This window comes from Gallus gallus, chromosome Z (genome assembly GCF_016699485.2).
Source record: "Gallus gallus isolate bGalGal1 chromosome Z, bGalGal1.mat.broiler.GRCg7b, whole genome shotgun sequence".
NCBI classification, from domain to species: domain Eukaryota; kingdom Metazoa; phylum Chordata; class Aves; order Galliformes; family Phasianidae; genus Gallus; species Gallus gallus.
Window position 1 is genome coordinate 79,942,412 of NC_052572.1, and position 17,092 is coordinate 79,959,503.

At 49.0% G+C, this 17,092-nt stretch overlaps 1 pseudogene; it reads left to right on the top strand.

The window, feature by feature from the left end:
- Positions 1-17,092, top strand: part of LOC112530760 — an 851,315-nt pseudogene that overhangs the window by 450,020 nt on the left and 384,203 nt on the right.

The following is a 17,092-nucleotide window of genomic DNA, read 5'->3' on the forward strand; positions in this document are numbered from 1 at the left end:
GTCGGTGCTGGGGCCTGTCCCTCTTTAATGATCTTTATTGATGACTGTATGAGGGCATTGATGCACCCTCAGTAAGTTTGCAGATACACCAAGCTAGCTGGAAGTGTCGATCTGTCTGAGGTAGCGAGGCCTTACAGAGGTATCTGGATGTTTGATAGCTGGGCTGAAGCCAATGGTGGGATTCAACAAGACCAAATTCCGGTCTCACTTTGGGCCCAATAACCCCAGGTCAACTGCTACAGGCTTGGGGCATATGGCTGGAAACTGTGTAGAGGAAATGGACCTGGGGGTGTTTGATTGATGCTAGACTGAACAGAGCCGGCAGTGTGCCCATGTGGCCAAAAGGCCAATGCATCCTGGCTTGTATCAGAATAGTGTGCACACAGGAACGGGGAAATATTATTCCCCTACTCGTGCACTGCTGAGGCCGCCCTCGATACTGTGTCGCAGTTTTGGTCCCCTCATGTAGAAGTACATCGAGGCCCTGAGTGTTTCCAGAGAGGGCAACAACGCTGGTGAGGCTCTGGAGCACAGGCCTTATGAGAGTGGCTGGAGGAGCTGGGGTTGTTCAGATCCTAGAGAAGAGAAGGCGGGGACCTTATTGCTCTCTATAACTACCTGAAGGGATGTGTGGTGAGCTGGGGTCGGCCTCTTCCTCCCGGTGACTCTTGGTCTAACGATAGGGAATGCTTCAAGCTGCGTCGGGAAGTTTCAGGCTTGACGTAGGAATACTACTTGTCTTCAAGGGGGGTCATGCACTGGAATGGGCTGCCTAGAGATGTATTGAGTCACCATGCTGGAAGTGTTTAAAGAGCGGTTGGATGTTGTGTTGAGGGACATGGTTTAGGCGAGAACCTTATGAAGGGCGGATGGTTGGACTGGATGATCCGTGTGGGTCTTTTCCACCTTAGCGATTCTATGATTCTATAGGGGGGATATGGGTGTGACGGGGGCTGTGCAGGGACTGTTAAGGCGTATGGGTCTATAAGGAGCTGAGGGGTACTCTAGGGGGGTTCTGGGGCTGTGTTGAGCCATCGGAGGATTTGGGGCTATAGGTGGGCTGTGGGGAGGTTCTGGGCGGGGGTATGTAGTCAGGCTGCCAGGGAGTTGTGGATTGTCCTTCTCTGGAAGATACTCCAAACCCAGCTGGATGCCTACAGTACAGCCTGCTGCATGGAGCCTGTTTTGCGCGGGGGGAGGGTTGGACTCAGTGATCTTTAGAGGTCCCTTCCATCTCTACAGTTCTGTGATTGTGTGACTGTAATCGTTGCCTTCTTGCAGCAGTAGAGTTGTTTCAGAAGAGAGAAAAAGATGGCGTCGGTGAACTGGCTTTCGTGGGATGGTAAGCTGTGCTGAGAACTGGGCAGACTATGCAGCTGAAAATGCGTGCCAAGTTTGCAGACGCAGAGGAATAACTTTCCGTGTAGGTTGAACTTGTCTAAGGTAGGTGTCCTTGCTAGGTGAGCTTCTGCTTTAAAGCATCAAGTAGTAATTTTAAAAGTAAGGTTGCCAGTTCTTTTTTTGCCCAAGTGATTTTTTAGCTGGGAGAGATTGAAGGTGCTGTTTGGTGATGGAAGACGGAGAGAGGAAAAGCAAGTAGAGGCATGCTGTGCATAGCCACCCCATGCCATGGGCACCGTTGTCATCCTGCCACAAAAGAGGAGCAGCTCAGCAGCGGCCTGGGCCGTGGGAGGGAGCATACAGACATCTGGACCAAGCGGAAACGAGTTAGTTCTTGAGGTGGGTTGTTTTCTGCTGTTTGTCCCACGGTCCTGTTGCTCAGTGGTAGATCTGTTCACGTCTGCTGGCAGAATGTCCCGAGCATTTTTGTTTCAGCTGTCGCAACACTTTGTTCCCTTGCTGCTTGGCTGGGCTTTGAGGAATGATGCATGTGCTGCTGTCCAGCCAGGCTCTGGGGATGAGTCTGCGTAGCAGGGTATGGCCTGAGGCTTGGGGACCAGGCCAGGTGGAATCCAGTGTGCTTTGCTGTCGTTCTCAGTGCTTGTTTTTGCTCAGGAGGGCAGGTGGTGAACCTCATGAAGCAATGCCTGCAGACGGGGTTTGCGGAGCAAGAGGTCCTGCAGGCCTTGTGTGACGCCCATGGAGCTGTAGCGAGGCTGCGTCAGTGTAGAAGAGCAGAAATCCCCGGAGGTGTGAAGGTGAGCTGCGGGCTCCAGTAGTGCAGCGGGAGGACGTACGTTGCTCAGGGTTTGGCTGCTTCTGCGTGTGTTGAGTGTGATAGCACTGCTTGGTCCGTTTGAGTGTATGGAACAAGTGTGACATCCTTTCTGCTGGAGTCGTGTGGAAGGAGTCCTATGTGTTTGCGACCTGACTTGAAGCCAGTGGGCATCACGGAGGAGTAGGGGAAAGGGATGAGGCGAGGCACTGGGGTAAGAGGATGAGGCGTACGAACAGGAATCGTTTGGCCGATCTGACGTGCTGCCGTTCTCTTTTTGGTTTAGGAATCTCTGTGTGCTTTTTAATGAAGAACAATCTCATTGTTCATCCTGTGAGCGAATTCATTCAGGCCTGTTAGTTGGTGTTGTTCTCTCCATGGAGCTGCAATGTGAAATGGATATTTCTGTTGTGATGTGCGGCCCCCTCCCGCCTTCTTCAGATCAACCAAGTTTGCAAGGCCTGGCTCTTGGTGGTGAGCTGTTGCCCAAGGTGAGAGAGGTGTCTCTTCTGGGCTTGACGTGCGGCAATCAGACCGTATAGCCGGTAAGGATATAGAGCAGGCATGTGTTTCTTGGTGACGCGCGTACTCCCTGGTGCAAGGGGGATCGCTCCACCTACCATTCACACTAACTTGCCCTGTAGACATCTAATCAGCTCCCTGCACGTGTTTTTCAGCTGCTCTCCAGCCCTTATCTCGATGGCCTTCATCCTCCCTGTTATTCCAGACCTAGTGGTCTGTGAAAGTGCTTGCAATCCCTTGTTTTCTAACACTCTCTACCTAAACTCTCTCTGTTTGCCTCTTATTTTTACTTTGTGCAGCTACTTTCCTTTTCTGCTGTGAGGCCCTTCTCTCTCTAACTGCAGGCTCCTGTTCTCACTCTTCAGTTCCCCCCTTTTCTATAGTCTAGCAGGACTTCAACCTGCTAGATCATTTTGATTCTGTTCTACGTGTCCCAAAATAGGCCCTACTTCCCACCTTTGGCCTCAACGCATGTCTCTTCCATATCTCCTTTTTTCTTTCTAGTACTCCGGCACAGGCAGGCAGAGCATCTCATCATGACACAGGTAAAACCTCCCAACAGCACCTAGAGGATGCAAACTAGGAAGAGCTGCTTTAACCATCCTAGACTCAGTAGCCAGCTAGTAAGCAAGTTCCCTAAATCTCCTTCCAGCTGGGGTCATCCTGACTTGTCCTATGCAGGACTTTGGTCTGTTCCCAAACTTTCCATCAATCTCTCTCGATTCTTAAATCCTTCTTGCTGTAAGCACAGCGACTCTGACTTATTACTGTGCATACCCTCCTTCCTTGGCTGTTAATCGGTCTAGTGCCATCCTATTCTGGAGCACTGCTTGGATAAAGGGGATACTTCTTCTTGGATTGCTCGTAATGCATCCGTTGTGCCATTCTCTATGATTTCCAGAGTTGCAGAGATATTGACTCTAGCTTTTTCTAGCTGGGCAACTCCTAGGGCCGGGTAAGGCTCTCGGAAAGCAGTGGTATCCCTTGTTCTATATAGCTAGGGGGTTGTATGTACGCTTCATTTGAATCCCAGGGGTCCTCAGGAGTCCCCGAGGGATCTCCTCATGCACTGTGGTCTGGGCTATTAAGTATCCTGTAGTGCAAGTCCCTGTCCAATGTAAAGGTACTGCATTCCGTGCCTGAGTGTCCCCACGTAACCACCATGTGGTATCCATGAGGTAACTGACATGGCCTGGCCATCTTTTCCTGAAGAGTGAACGATGCTCCCATCCCTACAATTCCGAGTATGTTTTCTTCTCTGAGAGCCAGTGTGACTCCTTATCGATTCTAGGATCACACCCCACACTTTGGTCCAACCCCCACTACACCCTATGCCTGTCAAGTTCTGTCAGCCAACCCCCACCCCACCTTTACCGTCAGTTTTTCTGTCTGCAGAGATAGACCTAGTAGAGTTAGTAACTAGTCAATCCCATGTAGGTCCCTTTTGTGGCTTGTCTTCTATCCCAAACTTACACTTTCCGTGCTCTAGCCAATGTGGAAGGGTCAAATGTAGTGCCACTATCCCATAAATGGGCACCTTTCCCTCCTCTAGGGAGGGCATTGCATATCCAACCAGATTTGTTGAGAGCCTGGCCCATTTTCTCAGTTCTTCGGAAGTAGCTCTTCTCTTGCCAAGCTGTGACTACTACACCAGTCGTACTGACCATTCTCAAACTCTTATCCGTGCTTTCGGATCCTGATTTTCAGCGGTCCTCTCTCTTGTGCTGTCCACTGTGGTCCTGGTGCTTTCTTCAGGCAGGTATGATGTATCCACGGTGTAAGCCCCTCTACCTTGGCCGTGGTGTGGGTGGTCAGGAGAAGTTGGTAGGGTCCTTCCCACTTGGGTTCCAGAGGTAATCGGAGGGAGATTGTACGTAAACACGGTCACCTGGCAATACGTGGTGCACTGGAGCGTCAGTGCTCCAGTCAATCAGTTCCCAGTCATGTGCTTCTTGTTGGACCACCTTGGCAAAAATGTGGGCCTCGATCTGCTGAGAATGCTCCAGGAACCCCGAACGTTGGAATTAACAGCATGTAACAGCATTTTCGTTGCTTCCCGAGCCTTAGGAGTCCTCCAGGGAAATACCTCTGGCCATCCCCAAAAGGTATCAGTGAGTGCCAACATCCAGCGATCCCCCCCTTTTCTTGGGGTTTTCAGGAAGTCACTTTGTCTCTATTGCCCTGGAAGGTCCCTTTCCCAAGAGGCCCACTTGTAGCCCTTTGCTGGTATTAGGATCGTGCTTTGTAACCTCTGTTTACGGTCTGGAATTAAAGCCCTCTTCAACGACCTGCTCTGCCCCCTGATCCACCATCTTCTCTCCACTTTCCGGTATGGTGTTTCCTTTCTGATGTCCTTGACAATGGATGATAGCCACGCTCTTTGTTGATTTACATCAGCTGTTTTTCCTCGTGTGTGAGCAATCCTTGCTCTCTTCAGCTGGTCCTGTGAGCATGCAGCATCCCAACTGCGTAATTATATGGACAGATGCTATGTCAGGCTCTTGTCAAGGCACTTATTTCAGGCTTCCTAGAGACAGTCCCCTCAGGTCATGGTTGTGTTTTCGGTGACCTTGTCAGTAGCAGTTCCTGCATATCCTGCCTTACGGTTTCCTTGTCTCACCAACCTGCTTGCATCAGTAAGCCAGGTGTCTTCTGAATCTTCTAAGGATTCATCTTTCAGGTCCGACTGGTAACAGTGCATAGCTTCGGTTGTTTCCAAGCAGTCCTGAAATGCTTGTTCTCTGGGAGTTCCGCAAAGGAGAGATGCTGGGTTGACAATATGAGTTGCAGTTATTTCTGGCATCATTCTGCTGTACCAGGATGGCCTGGTATTTCAGGAAGCCCTGGGGGTGAGAGCCCATGCCCCCTTTTACCTCCAAAACAGTATAGAAACTGTATGAGATATTCCAACTGTTCTTCTTTGGCCTAGTGTAGATGTCCAAGGTTCTTGAATGTTGAGCACTGGTGCAGCCACCGCCCTCAACCACTCTGGCCATCTCTTACTGAGTTCCTGAAGGGGCTTTACCACCAGTCCGTAGCCGTGTATCCACGGTTGGCACCCTGCTGTCATTCCTGAGAATGTACGGAGTTCCTCGGCACTTTGTGGCTCAGGGCTTTGGCAGATGGCTTCTTTCCTGGCAGTCCTTGAGGTTCCGAGTCGAGCTGTAATCTCCTATCCCAGATAGGTCCCTTGCCGTTGAGTTCTTGGTGCCTTCTGTTGAGAAAGTCGATCATCACTGAAACCAAGAAATTCAGCACATTCGCAGTCCATTGCACACAGCCCTCTTTGTTTCTGTGGCATCCACATGCTGCAGTCAAGTTCCGCCGGGGATGGAGGAACCCAAATCTCAGGCTCCCGATTGAGCAGTTCTCCAAAATCCTCGGGCTGCTCTCACAGCCCTGGCTAACACTGTCCAGGTGAACTGAGTCTTTTTTGTCCCGGACTGGGGCTCTCCTATTCAATGGCAAATCACCTTAGGCTTCCTTTGGCCAAACCAGGCAGAAAAGGCGTCCTTCACATCCAGAAGGCAAACTCCACCTACTCATTCCCTAACTTAGTTACTAAAGTGTATGGATCATATGGATTCATCGGAGAGGTTGGAGTATTGTATGGATTCACATTCAATTAGTAATCCGAAATCCACAAGTTATCTATGGTTTCTTTTCTCCTTCTCCACTTGCATATCCTCAAGGGCACTGCTTAACCCTGAGTGGGCTACCCCTAGATCTTGCTTTGAACTTAGGGCTACTTTTGGCTCTACCAGGCATCCCTGATAGCCACACGGCTAAGCATGCCTTAGTGAAGATTCCTGTAACTTCTGGGGGTACCCACTGTTTGTCCCAGTTGCATGTAAGCCAGACTTAGCATTTTCAGTCAGTTCATCTTGTTGACCCTTAGCTCCAGTGTATTGAATTGACTCTCTGCATCCATGTGTTCTGATCAGTCTTGCCAGAGGAACGGTTCTGGAGAACCTGGCATCTACAGGCATGTATGTATTCCTCCTTATTTTCTCAGCCTCTCTTGAACTGATCCAAAAGGGAAGCCTTTTCTTGTTGGGCAGTAGCTCCAACTTGTGTTGCAAAATCATCTCCGGGCGGTAAGAGGCACTCGTGCCCACCGGAAACGAAACCTCTTTCTCCTGCTCTCCTAGCTGCAATTTCACCGGTGGATTTGCTAGGAATAACTTCCCAGGTTGCCATTCTTCAGCTTTTGCAATCAGAGACGGTTGGATTTCTGCACCGCTGTCTCATTTCCCTGCAGTTGGCACAGTTCTTTTGGTCCAAACAGGGCTGGAACCCTCCCCCTCCACGAGCTCTTCCGACCTCGGAAAGTCATCTGGACCTGAAATGATTAGATCCACGGTTTGGAACACTCAGCAGATGTGATAACAATCACACAACCTATAACTCCCACTCCTATCTCGCTGTTACCAGGAAAAGGAGGGAGAGCTGTTGCTCTTCCCTTGCGTCTGACTTGCAGGTCCCCTTCCCCAGGCATCCTGTGAGGCCCTTCTCAGAGTCTCTAACTGCAGGGTCCCGTTCTCACTCTTCAGGCTTTGAGACATGCCTTCCAGTTGCACGTTGTGTTCTTTGTGTTGTGTTGACCTCTTGAGCTCCAGCCCTAAGGGGATCCGAGCGGTAGCGCAGAAGGAACGGTTTAGAGTGGAAGTGCACTGCAAAGGGCCGGAGGCAGCAGGAGCAGGGAAGTGATCATCGCCACTGTACTGCACTCAGCACTGGTGAGTCCTCTCCTTGAGTAGTGTGTTCAGTTCTGGGCCCCTCACTACAAGGGGGACCCTGCAAGCCGGCAGTGTGTCCAGAGAAGCGCAATGAAGCTGTGAGGGGTGTAGAGCACAAGTGTGATGGGGAGCGGCTGGGGAAGTGGGATTCCTTAGTGTGGAGAAGAGGAGGCACAGGGAAGACCTTCTCCCTCTGTCCAATTATGTGACGAGAGGTTGTGTTGAGGTGGGGGTGGTCCTCTTCTCCCGTGGAACTAGTGCTAGGATTAGAAGGAATGGCTCAGGTTGCATGAGGGGAGATTGAGGTTGGATGTGAAGAAGAACTCCCAGTGAGTGGTCAGCCGCTGGAGCGGGCTGCCCAGGGAGGTGATAGAGTTCCTGTCCCTGCAGGTGTTCAAGGGACACTGGATGTTGTAGTGAGGGACGTGGCTTAGTGGGAAGAAATATTGGTGGTAGGTGGGTGTTTGGACTGGATGATCATGGAGGTCTTTTCCAACATTGCTGATGCTATGATTGTAGGAAAGGCATCTGCTGGGTGAGTGCTTTGCTTTGCTAGGTGAGCGTCTCCCTGCTGGAAAGCAGGCAGCTGTGGTCTTTGCAGACAGCCACATTCACGGGATTGGAGGCTTCTGAACCGGAACCTTGTCTTTCCCATCTTGTGCCCGCTAAGTCACGTTGTTTGAAAGCAGCACCTTCACGGCAACCTTGATTTCTGCAGCCTTCTCTGAGCTTTGTGCCACAAGAGCTCTACTGCTTCTCCCTGTGATGTGAGAGCGTCTGGAAGGCCCTGCAAGAAGTCTGGGTAGGTGATGGCAGTGTCTCTTCCTTTCCCCCCGGTGCTGGACATAGCGGGGAACGGGAGTGGGGGACATCCCAGCAGTGGGTTCCTACCTCAGCAGAACGGAAGGGCTGTTCTGATGGGTGTATTTGAAGTGGAGTGAATCTGAGGCTGATGAGAGAAACGAGGGGCCTGTGCAAAAAAGGAGCGTGCTGCATTTGTGTGGTGCAAGATGTTCTGGGAACTGCTGCTAACAGTGCCCACAGACTTGGATGAATCTTCAGTCGGGTGCAGGGACGCATAATGCTCATCTAGGTGTCACGCTGACAGCAGCAGTAGAGAGACAAATTTATAGGGCTGCATGCTTTTTTTTTTCCTTTTGTTTCAGTCCTAGCCGTGGAAGCATAGAAGCGTTACCCAGACCAATTGAGCATTTGTCACCTGGGCTTTCTACAGATGCCATAGGCAGTGGAAGTCAGCATCGCAAGCATCCGTGAGAGCCCTGCAAAAGACTGGTGAGAGTTACCCTGGCGGCCTCCTTTGGCAACCTCAGGTCTCTGTAAGCTCTCAAGCTGTGTCGTAAGTCCCCCCGTGGTGCTGACTCAGCTCTCCCTGTCTTTGGTGCAGGAGAGCTGGTCTTGAACTCCTTCCTGTTTCCTGCCTATCATCTGCTCCCTGCTTTGCCCATGGCCCAAGGAGCCTTTTATTCCTCGCCCCCAGATTTGCACGTGTGGATGAGAGCATCTGCTTATGTGCGCTTCTTTTCTGTTTGTGGTGTCAGGCTGAGCGGCAGCTCCCAGCCGAGCTTGTGGTGAGCGAGACACGGAGTAGCTGCAGACACTGTTCTCCGTGTCACTAAAGCATGGCATGATGGCTGTCGTGAGCCAAAGCAAGAGAGTTTGTGTGTTTGATTTTCTGTGTTGGGCTGAGCGGGTAGAGCAGGGCACAGGGGGCTGATTTGGACGTGCTGCTTTCCCAATACGGTGCTGTTTGCGTGGCAGTGCTTCTGGCGTTGCAAATTCTGTCAGATGTCAATGAATTCCTGAGAATCTGTTGAGATGACTTGTGTAGGTTTCATTCTCCTGCTGAACCCCTTCCTGGCCGCTTGTGTGCATAGCCATGGCCTTGCTTCTTTCTTGCCTTTTTTTCTTGGTTGCGTTTGGCACTGTGCAAGCCGTGAATTGCCAGGGAAAGAGCTGGAAGTGCTCTGGAGTTGTGGGGGACAAAGTGCCAAGAAGCAGCATGCAGCTTCAAAGCTTTTGAGTGAGGGATGCCTCGGCTGGCCCCGACAGCTCTCTCCTTTCTCCCACCGTGTCCATTCCTGGCTACCAGCTATGAGCTGGCCCTGCAGAGCATCTGCAGCCCTGTCAGCATCACCATCCAGCAAGCGGCAGGAGGAGCTCCCCCTGACCAACGCCAGGCAGTACTGCTCGGTCTGCAGGTTAGCTGCAATTTACCTGTAGGTGGCTCTTGCAGAAGAAGACTCAAACAGCAGAGCGTTTTCCTCATCTGCAGCACACAAATGCTACAAAAGCAGAAACAACCCAGGCAGCTGTGGGTTTGCGAGTCGCATGGACATGCACTGTCCTGTGTTGATGGTGCTCTTCCATCCTTTATTTCCTTCTCCTTGCTTGTCTATATGCTGCCAGGAATTGGAAACCTGCATGTCCCATTGTTCCCCAGAAACCCAACTTAGGTGACTCGTTGCCTGAACAGGTAAGGACCATATACATATACAAATCTTTCCCATTGCACAGCATGCCAGTGCTGCCAGACTTTGTTATGGCTCTTTAGGGGCACCTTGCAGGCTGTGTGTCATTTTCCTCCTCACCTTTCCCTTTTTTTCCCTGAGGTTTTGCCTTGCTTTGCCCTTTTATGCCTGCTACCTTCCTCTGTGTTGCTCAGGTGTTGCCGTTCCTTTGTGAATATCAAATCCTGAAGCACTGCTGCTCCGCAAGAGAGCCGTCCTGTCAGGTTGCATTGCTTCACTTGTGAAGGCCCAGGGCCTTTTTCTGGGGCCCTCGAGCATAGAAGCGAATGGCAGCGGGAGGCCTGAGTGGCTGGGATGTAGCCTAAATTTAATCTTGACTGCGATGGGTGACCTAAAGGCCTGCAAGTGAAGAATGATCCTGGGATGGAACAAGTATCCTGACCAGTTTTGAGACAGCTTGTAGTTGTGGCTGTAGCCACAAGGTGTTTTGTTTCGTAGAGGGAGCTCATCTGGGTTGTAGGTCTTGTTCTTGCGAAGACTTGTTCTGCACAGGTGTTCCACTTGGGCTCGTAGCACGTGCTGGCCATGCGGGTACAGCATTGCAATGGAACAAACCCTGCAGGACCCTGGGGAGAGGCAAAGCAGGAGAGTGGCTGCCCCACGGTGGGGATGAAAGGCAGAGTGCCCTTTGAAGCAGGGGATGCCCTGCTGGCTCTGCCGATCGCATCCACTGCTGGCACGTTCCTTCTTCCTCCTTTCTGGCAGTTTGCTGTCGAGCAGATTGAGGTGGAAGTCAAAGACTCAAATCCAATTGTTGCGAAGCCACTGCAGATGCAAATCCCTGCTACGGGAGACCTGGCCGTGTGCAGGAGTTACTGCAGGATGAGGAGCTGCTATTGGTCTTCAAGCAGGTAGGAGTTTGTTATCCACGCATAATACTGTATGTATTTGTTGTTGTTGTTGTTTTTTAAGAATCAGTGCCAGTGTGCAGTCTGATCCGATGTGTTTGAAAAGTGTGGTGTAAGGATTGTCAGCTGAGAACAGCAGCAGAACATGGGGCTGTTGCAGGGGGAGGGCGTGGGAAGGAAGCGGGGAAAGGAAAGGGAAAGCCTGAAAAGGAATGGGGAAGGCACGGGGTGAAGGAAGGGGGCAAGACACGGGAATGAAGGGGATAGGACAGAATACCTGTAGGGCAGCCTAAAAAGCAGTAACAAGCTCTGGGAGGACCGTAGAGTGCCAGATTCTGTACTGGGTGTTTATTTGTGTACTGGGCAGTTAAATTGGGTATGTGAATATTTAAAAACAGTGCAACAGATGCTGGGAAAAAGAATTTTTTAAACTTTTTATTATTATTATTATTATTATTATTTTCTTTTTGTAAAGCTCTTAGCACGGCTTTCCTGAGTTTGGAGGAGTTTCCCTCTGTTTTCTTCGTCTTCACCCCCACCGCCCCCCACTTCTCATTTCCGTGTTCTTCCCCCGTCATGCCGACAGAGCACTGACCGCCAGCGATTGCGCCGCGGGCCGCATCGATCCCGTCGAGGTTCTTTCCGCGGTCTCTGCCGCCACCTCGTGGCCAATGCGCGGAACTGCCGCTGTCCGCTGCTCAGTCCTGCAGGCGGCACAACGCGTGCGCGTAGGAATGCGGAAGTGGCTTCGTAAACCGCTCTGTGCAGCTCATCCGCCGCTCTCTATTGTGATTAGTCCTCCAGGTCCGGCGAGCATGCGCCGACAACTCCAACTCGGCAACTGTTGCTCCTAAGCGCTCCTGCCGGTTCTCGGACCGCCGGCTCAGCGATCTCCTCCTTCTAAACCAGGCTGCCCTCATCTATTTCCATTAGATGTTTGATGCCCGAGCCCATCCCGGGAGCGGACCGGTTCGGCTCACAGCTGCCCCTGAGCGCCCGGCGCCATCCAAATTGCTCGCCGCCGCGGCGGACCCGCAGACGTCCCCTTCCCCCCCCCAGCCCCGCGCCGTCCCCCGGCCGTTTCAAAGCGCTCTCAGCAGCAGCGGAACCGAGCGGCTCGGAGAATCGGCGGTCGCGGTACGGGCGTGAAGCGGCCCCTCGGCACCGCAGCAGTCCCAGGACCCCGCAGGGCTCGGCACCGCGCTGCGCATGCAGCACCGCGCACACAGCGTTTTGCATGCACGTTTTTCCGGGTACGCACACTACCCACGCGGTGTCGTGACGGAGATCGGCGGATGCGCCGGTGCCAGAGCGACGGCGACGTCCGCAGCAGCGCTTCGGCGCGCCGTCCGCTGTCCCTGGCGGTCACCGACACGTAAGCGGGCCGCCATTCCCGCCGATCGGCCACGCGGCGGCGCCAGAGACCGCGGAAACGACGACTCCGAGCGGATCGACGTTGACCCGCACCGCCTCGGTCCCGTGATGTTTTCCAAAGCATGAATCTTGTCCACACACAGTGCTTCTGTAAAATTTTGGTATGGGTAAGTCTTGCAGTTCTTCTTGCTCCGATGCAGGTGCTGCTATTAGCAAGGATTTTGTGCTTTGTTTTAAGCGGAAGATGTTCAGGAATGTGCTAACTGTTGACTTGTCGTGGTTTTAATTGTCTGAGTGTGTTCTTTTTTAGGATGGCATCGTTGCAGGATGTACCCCGTGCCCACCAGAGGGAGTATGAAAAACACGTGGAGAGCATTGACAGTTCAAAGATAACTGCCCAGGAATGAGAGAAGCCTTCAGATGCTGCTATGAATTACAGGTTCTACAGGGGCATGAAAACATACATAGAGAACTTACTAAACTGTCTCAATGAAAAAAGTACGCATGTTTTCTTTCCCTTTGCTGCCACCCATTTCTTTAAGATGATGAACCTGCATTCTCTCAAGGCAAAAATGAGATTTCTTCTTTGGAAATGATGATGAGAGACGACCAGTAACAGGAAACAAAGGAGAAACAGACCACCCCTCACAGTAACCTAAAATGATTAAGGTAGGATATGTACGCTGGCTTGAGCTGTGGGCTCACCTGGGTTGTGATGGAGAAAAAACAGAATGTTATTGGAAGAAGTTTTCTTCAGGTGTAGTAACCAGGGTGTCCCAAAGCTGAATGGGAGGTGGGACTTGCATTCAGTTTTGGGATCTCAAAATGTATTTGCTTTGCAACATGTGACTAGTAATAAGGATCTTACATTAGGTTTGAGTTGGTATTTAGCTGGGTTGTGTGAGGATTTGTTTATGTTATCAGCTGTGTTGCTTTCCTTAACTGCAAACCTTAACTATTAAAAATAGAAAATAAAAATAAAAGATTGAAGGTTGGAAGATGCTGCACAGAGTTTGGCCTCGATGAGGGTACCCTGCAGAGAATATATTGTCAAATCCAACTACTGTCAGTTGTGCTGCAGCCTGAGGTGTTTTTATGTAACTGTACATAACTGTACGAGGTTTCGTTGAGATGTTTCCTGTGATGGCGAGGTGTTCAAAGGCAGATTGAAGCAAACTGATTGTACCGATAGTGTCCCGTTGAGCGCTTTTTGGTAGGGTCTTGGGTAGTCCTGTAATAGGCAATTGGCATTCAGTTTGTGGCTTTCAGTCTTAAACAGCCTGAAATAACTCCAGTGGGCAGGCTCTTGCTTTTCAGACTGTAATGCTCTTGTTCTCATCTCACCATCATGCTTGAAAGCCTGTGAAAACTGTTCTTTCATTTGTTTTATTCAAACCTGATTGCTGTTTACCATATTTCAGCTGAAATACATAACTGAGCTCGAATCTGCTGTACGTGCACTTCTCCAGCAGCGAGCCGTGTCGGTACTGAAGCGAAGGCAAGATGAGCTGGAAACGGAATCTACTTATATGCAGCATCTGACAAGTTAGTATGAAGTTACCAGTTACTTTCTGACTGAAATCTCATTCTTTAAGTAGAAACACACAGTTAATTCTTGGGTTATATTTTATTTTCATGTGTAATGTTTTTCTCCCTCCCTGCTGTCAGTGGGCATACTGTACTAGATGTCCTAGTTGAAATCCTTACCGAAGTAGGACGCGTAGTATCACTTCTCCGTGGTAGAATAGTGAATACAGCATGACCAAATGCTCAGTCAGTTTGAATTACTGATCTCAGTGGCTGTCTATCAGTACTTGAAAAGAGAAACTGAGTCAGTTTTCCAGTAGATATTAGGCTGTTTGGGACGCAGGCACTGTAGAACAGGAGGACAAAGAAGGATTGACTGATAACTGGCAGCAGCTTGAGAAGAGTGAGCTCGGGGATGTAGCCCTTTCTGGTTCTAACTGGTGTGCAGGTGGGGTGGGTGCAAAGCATGCAGACTCTGAGTGTGTGTGCACTCTGGGAAGCACAGCTGGAAGCGTCACCAGGAAGGAGAGAGAGATCTGGGGTCCCTCCCTGTGCTCACTCAGGTGCTCACCTCCCGGTTCAGGCTGTGACCTGGCAATCCCCCTGCACGAGGGAGCAGCCACAGCCTGTCCTACAGTTCACTGATAATACTGACTGTGCTTTACACTGGACACTGTGAATTTTTCATCAGGAGGTTTTATTTACTTTGGTTAGTTTCCAAATGAAGAGCAGAAGCAGAATCAGTGTTCTGCATTCACCTCTTTGTCTTGTTCCTGTCTTCTGGTAGCTGGGAATGGCAAACCAAGTAATGATGGATTGGAGAGTGATGAAAAGACGAAGCTTCTGAAAATGTGTGAGCGTTCACAAACAGCTGGTCACCACGAAGGCATGCCGATTGATGAAGAACTGGCTCTGACAGAGTGTGACTGAATTCCAGAAGAGCAAAGGTTGGTCAGGATATGAGAGCAAAATTCCTCCCGTATTGAGAAGGATTTTCAAGGGAGAGTGAAGAAATACTCCTTTTGAATGGTATATCGTTTATTTTCTACAGCATAGAATTAATGCATTTAAACAATTCTGACCAATGCCTTAGGAAAGAATAGATAAGACTGTAGGCTTCTTTAATTTAATCAGTTTTTTGTCCAAAGTTGGAATGTATTTCAAATTGAGATTTGAACTGCCTTAGTGAGCAGGTCACGAGGAGCTGGGAGAGGCACGATGCGTATTTGCTGAATAAACAGAAGGAGGATTTTCCTGTCTGAGCTTTTAAGAGACATACAAAATATGAAATGTAATGGGTATTTAAATCTGTGCAGTTGTTCAAAACCGCAGAAGTCTTTTTGTGGTCTTCTGCATCTTTTTTTTTTCCTGAAAACAGGCTTTGCCAGAGTGCAGGACGGGGGCATGCTGCTTGCAGGGAAGACTTCTGTACAGGAGCTTTGCCGTGGATTATAGAGGCATTCCAGAGCTTGAGATAAGAGTTTTAACTAGAAGGAGGACATCTTTTCCTCTTGTCAGGTTGCTTGCATATGAATCACTTGCATCTTTATTAATGTGGAGCTGTTTGCTGACATTTTGACAACCCTACCCTCTGAAATCTAGCTTTACAGTTCAGTTTTAGCTTGCTGCTTTGGTCCATTCAGTGATTAGAATCCATGTAAAACTGTTAAATGAGAATCTTTTGGTATCATTAGATACATTTTTGCATGGAGCTTTTTCTCTCAATCCTGACAGCTGAACAACGAATGGGAATGATCTTTCAGCAGAATTCTACAGACCTGAAAGAGATGCCCTGGTTCAGAGCTGTAGAAGGATTCAGCGATGCCAAAAAGCCGTCTGAATCAAAAAGAGATGATGATCCTGATGAAGAAGTTTTGCCTAGAGTGATTGAAAAAACTATCCTGCCAAAAATTACAGGTATATTAAGGCTGTCTTGAGCACGTTCACTGCAGCTAGGTAATCAAACCTTAAATAAGTGGTAATGTAAAATGATGTTGATAGTTACAATTACATTGTTAAGGTTACTGCAAATGAAAGGTTTAGCTTTTTGAATGTTTGCTTCCTTGAAACTAGAGCAGATAGCCACTTGGATATCATGAATGAAATAATTCCTATTTTTCAGCATTTGCCAAGAATGTGTGGGATCCTTTATCGACTTCACAGACTGAGGACCTTACACAGCTTTGCGATAACGTGTTTGAAAAACAAGTCCTGTCCAGAAGGGAATGCAGTCAGGCAAAACAGGTAAAGGCTGCTGTGGTAATGGGGAAGGAAGTTCTTGATGCAGTGTATGCATTCACTGTAAGTATTCACTGTAACATACACTTAGCCCAGTTCTGGTTTTATTCTCATGTAAATCTGGGAGTTTATCTAGCATAAAGTAGGTGGAACTAAGTTGATGTTTAGGCCCTTAGTATGAAAAGAAATAATAACAAACGTTTATGCAGTCGCCACACTTGAATTCAGGAAGAAGCTTTAGATAAGATTGTGTTTGTATAGTAGCTGTGGTGTTTTGTTGTGGTTTTTTTTTAATAGAACCTCATAGCTGGAAAATACATTAATCTCGTTATCCAAGAGGATTTTATTTAAAAAAAAAAAAAAAAAAAAAAAAAAGAAAGATGGTTAAAGCTGAGACTTGCTCACAGGTCTTTAATGCAGTCACGATTTTAGTGTCTATTATATACAGTGGCACCTGCATTCAGCTGAGTTTGCGTTTTGCTTTTCCACATGATCAAAATCACTGCCTAAAATTGTTGTAAGTGGAAGGTGAGCTCCTTTTCTTGTGAGGATGTGTTAATATTTTTCCTTTTCTTTTTTGACAGGATTTGATTAACACGGTTGTCCTGAGGATGAAGCAGTCTGTAGAGGAGGATGTCTTTATCCCTCTGTATCCGAAAAGGTAAGCTGTCCCTGGGAATTTATTTTTTACTTTTTAAAATTTTTATTTTTAGTCATAGAATCATAGAACTGCTCAGGCTGGGAAAGACCTTAAAGACCACCAAGTCTACCTGCAACCTAACCTCTTTTTTTAGCCTTTGTTCTATTTTTCTGTACCTTTTCCCCAGAAGCGTGGGTGAAATATACTGTAGACATCCATGAGCAAACAGGAACAAATGTGCCTTCTACTGTTTCATCTGTAGGAATAGTTACCAAACATTAGATGTTTATGAACTCATTCCGACAAGAGTGACTACGCAGTCAACTTAGTGCTTTTTTGCTCCTGTAACTAAGAGCTTTCATAAATGGAAAGTTCTTAGTTTATGGGGCACAGCCCAGAGTCTGGTTTTGTGATCTTAACTTGGAGTATCTGAGGGCTTGTGTTATTTGTGGTGGTCTGCTCCCCCTTCTACTCCTGAC